This window comes from Penaeus chinensis, chromosome 36 (genome assembly GCF_019202785.1).
Source record: "Penaeus chinensis breed Huanghai No. 1 chromosome 36, ASM1920278v2, whole genome shotgun sequence".
Classification (NCBI taxonomy): Eukaryota; Metazoa; Arthropoda; class Malacostraca; order Decapoda; family Penaeidae; genus Penaeus; species Penaeus chinensis.
In genome coordinates, this window is record NC_061854.1 from 5,934,090 (window position 1) to 5,939,089 (window position 5,000).

Below are 5,000 nucleotides of genomic sequence, written 5' to 3' on the forward strand. Positions count from 1 at the left end.
CGGGATTACGTCACCGACTGACCAGGCACAGCTGTTGTAAATAGAGTTATACGTCCGGCAGGGATCGCCCGCGGCAAGACTGTGGCGGCGTGGATCGTGTGTGGATCTGTGGGGGGAGGAGGAGGAGGGAGAAGGAGGAGGAGGAGGGAGAAGGAGGAGAAGGAGGAGGGGGAGGAGACGGAAGAAGGGGAGAAGGAGGAGGAGAATGAGAATGAGTTGAAGGAGGAGGAGAATGATAATGAGAATGAGGGGAGGAGGGGAAAGGAAGGAATAGGGTGGGGGGGACATGGGCTTGGAGAGGCAGAGGTGGTTGTGGAGAATTCTGCCATTTTACAGGTAACCACTATCATCCTTAAGAAATTCTTCTCAATCATTTTTAATGTTGTGGCTTCCCGTTTGCATTTCCTCTGTTGTCATTCTCCTCCCTCTTCCCCTCTTGCATATGTATTGCATATACCTGACCACTGAGACAAACAACAGACGCGGCCTTTTTTTGGGGGGGGGCTAAGGTAATAAATTATCAAGATTTGTAAATTTCATGATGATGAGAAACAGATAACCATGTCCACACGAGAAGAATCGTTAATAAAACAAGAGAGAGAGAGAGAGAGAGAGAGAGAGAGAGAGAGAGAGAGAGAGAGAACTGAGCTCGCAATAATTTCACACGTACGCAACGCCCAATGCCTGAATAGCAATGCCTATATTCATTATTCCGCCATCTCGTGGTCATGCACCGCCCATGCATGACTACGAGATAGTGTCTTCGAAGACCCCACGGGAAAGACTTGCCAAGCGGTATACACAGCGATGGAATGTGATATCGATCTGGTATACGCCGGCAGTTAGATGGCTTTCCTGGACTATTATTGCTGATCTTTGCCATTTATGTTCGCCTCACAAGCACACTTTGTTCATAACACACATAGCCACACACACACACACGCAGCCACACTCACTTGTGAACGCACAATCTCTCACTCACTCAGTTTCTCTTTCTCGGCTCTCCCTCTGTTTGTCTTACTCTCATTCTCACACTCTCTCTTCCTCTGTCTCTCTCTCTCTCTCCCTGCTTCTCTGTCTGTCTGCCTGACACTCTCTCTCTCTCTCTCTCTCTCTGTCTCCTCTCCCTCGCCCTCTCCTTCCATCAGTCTCTCCTCTCTCCTCTCCCTCAGTGTCTCCTCTCTCCCTTCTCACTTTCCTCTTTTTTTCCCTCTCTTCCTTCTCCCCTCTCCCTCTTTCTGTCGCCACTCATCCTGATCCTCTCTCTCTTCCTCTCCTTCCCCCTCCTTCTCTCCAACTCTTCTCTTACCTCTCTTCTCTATCTTGATCACAGGTAAGTCCGTGCATGCATATTAGATACAAATAAACCACATATGTTGACACACATGCACCATCGGCCATTCCAAGCAACGTCATGGAACATATGCCTTGCTCTCGGCATGTTACAAATTTGGAAGATGTTAGCATTTGCGAAATCATGCCATCCTTATTTGAACTAAAATACTAAAATATTTATCTATATTCATATATTTATTTGTTTACTTATATTATGATGTTGTAATTAGCAGAAATTAAGTTCTGGATATCAATGTAAACAAGACAAATTCCTTTAAAAAAAATAAGATAAACTCATTTTCTCACATTCATGCATGTCAAAACACTTTATGCCAAAATACAGATTACTTCAGAATTTGCCTCATTATGATGCAAGACGAGAGATTAGTGTCAAGACAAACATTCACAAAAAGGTACTGAGCTTGAATACGTGTAAACAAAAGACTATTGTTGTGTTGAAATCCATATAACCATCTAGAATATAACGATGGAAGTAAAATTTACAATTCCAAGCCAGAAGTTATTAATTCTTTGTATAATATAGGCTTATCAAAATGCATGCACTCAAGCTGCCGTCAATCACTGTAATTTATTCGACATGTATGATAAATGTGAAAGAATTGGGATTGATATTTTTTTAGGTGCATGTTGTTGTCTTTCTAACTTTGTAGTTCGTATTGTCTATTTGTATTTGTATATATGCACACATACGTACAATTTATTTATATATTTATCTATCTATATATATATTATATATATATATGTATACAATATATATGTATGTGTATTTATACATGTTTTTATATATATATATATATATATATGTATATACATATGTATGTACATATATATATGTATATGTATGTGTGTGTGTGTGTGTGTGTGTGTGTGTGTGTGTGTGTGTGTGTGTGTGTGTGTGTGTGCAGTGTCTAAGCACGCACACAGACGCATAAGGAATAGTACCGGAGAAGGTGGGCGGGTGCTCGAGCCGCCACCACCCTTGTTCATCATATCAAGTGTCCTTTTTGAAATGGTCTTTCTCAGTCTTACCATAATCTCATGTTCATTATCATATGTTTCTCTGCGTGTATACATTTATATTGCTTCTTTGACATGACTCACAGCTTGGTTACGGCTAGCGATGCCTCCTCGGCCCAACCAAGTCCCTATTCGGCACTGTCGGGGATGCCTCCTTGGCCCATCCAGTGGTGCCCCTTCAAAGTACCCCAAATGCAAGATAACGTATTTCTCCGGGCATTCCAAAAGTACCCTTCAGCTCATCCGACACTGTCCCCTCTAACTACCATGGGACACATAGAATGATTGGGTGCATTTACATATGGCAAGACACATAATCCGAATTACTTGTTCCTGACATTCAGCACGAAGCCCTTTTTACGGAGAGCTATGTTATCGGTACTCTGTGGAGTCGTCGCCCTCCCTTGGTGCCCTAAGCACGTGCTTATATTGCTCAGATTGTTAATTTTATCCCTGACGTGTGTGTGTGTGTGTGTGTGTGTGTGTGTGTGTGTGTGTGTGTGTGTGTGTGTGTGTGTGTGTGTGTGTGTGTGTGTGTGTGTGTGTGAGTGTGTGTGTGTGTGTGTGTGTGTGTGTGTGCATACATGTGTATGTGCTTGCGTGCGTGCATGTGTGTGCGTATGTTCCTAACTTCAGCATTTTATCAAATTATCATATATCTCTCCACGTTCAACTGCCCGCAGACCCAACAATCCTCACCAATATGCTACCGATCCTTAACACATTATAAAACAAAATAACGTGCCAATCCGCCCCATTAGAAAGCGTGAGTAGCATTGATCAAAATGGCCTTCACGCAGAAAACGTTTAGATGAAACAATAAACCCAAGGACTGCAAATGGCTGTGCTCATTCACCATCATCTGCGACGTGATCCAACGAACGACGTGGGAAAGAGAAAGAGAAGGAGGGTCAAGCAATCGAGGAAGAGGAAGGACGAAAAAAAATATTTAGAAAGCGGAGATATTAGTGTTGTAATTGAATATTGTAAATTAAGATAATAACCCCACAAAAGGTGGTAATGATAAAGAATAGGAAAAATACTATTATAAATAAAAAAATAAATAGTTCAGTATCCCCTTCTTTCGTAAATAAACAATGGACTCGTGCAAATCTCAAAGTCACTTAAAATTTGCAGAAGAAAACTACTATTGACAACATGCCTATAGCAAACTTCCTTGTGATTGTTCAGAATGGCAATGAGGGTGTGCACGGAAGAAGAAATTAACGTAAAAGGAAGTTTACCACTAAAAAAAAAGGCAAGGAGGTAACAAGCCTTTCCTGGTTCCTAAGTCATGAAAAAAAAAAAAAGAAAAAAAAGATAAAACAATATGAATGCATGACCTCGTTTTGGTAATATCAGGCAATGAGGACGTGCTGGTAGCAGCAATACTAATAATGATAATTAATGATAATGATAATTGATATTATTTTGATAAACTTGGTAATGAGAATGATGAGGGCAATGATCAGTTTATGTTAGTGGTGGCAATAATGCGGATAATTATGAGGATGAGAATAGTGATGATAAAAATAACTTTATGATAACTAATAATAATAATCATCATTATCTTCATCATAGTAACAGTGATAATAATGATAATGATAATAATAAAAGTAATAGCAATAATAATAATAATAATAATAATAATAATAATAATAATAATGATCGTTATAAAAATAATTAATATTAATAATTACAGTAACAACAATGCCGATGACAGTGGTAGTCCTGTCGGCACTAGCAGTCCAAAGTGTAATTATGATCAGTAATTTTGATGGCGATGAAAATAATGGTGATGATGATGATGACAGCATAATATAATTCAATATTAAGCCTTCTAATAGTGATCAAGAATATTATCTATTGCTTACGTTATGTTTAAAAAAAAAATACTCATAATTTATTTAATGTATTACAAACTTATGTATTACCATACACTATTTATAAATGCATTCCACACTTTAACTTAAAATCATCTGGTCGATAGAAATCCGAGAGAATGTTCCTGTAACTGTAGCGTATTTACTTTTCAAATAGCTGGTTTGTCGGTAATTGGATGTACACTATTTGGGATTTTAATTAAGTCGGTTAAAGAATGTTTTAATGCAATCAGTCTAAGGTTTGGCGTGGATCAAATTGTAGACATTTTAACTGCCCTTTGACTATGAAATTAAAAATGTTGAAAATACGACAATTCCAGGATTCTTCCAGTGTTTCAAGATAAATCTAAACATTGACAGATATTTGCTGTGGTATTTTATTTAGAAATTTTGAAAAACAGAAAAAAAAGAAAAAAGAAAAACAAATCTCAGAAAATGGGACTATTGTTAAATTTCTTGCACCTTGATAAACCAATATTATACTCTGCGTGGGCATGCGCAATTGATAGTGAGCTCTGCATTCTTCAGCCAATTGCTAACTCATTCTGTGAAGTTGTTTTTAGCATGTTATATTGCTCCTCCCATGGACTGCGATTATTGATAAGGGAATTAACAGTAACATGTAGGGGATTTTACATACGCAGTGGCTCTTGGAATTCGCTATTCTCGATACACAAACTGCCTAAGTGAAGACTAATAAACATTACTTCACTTTAATATTCTTAATGCCTGAAATCATATCTG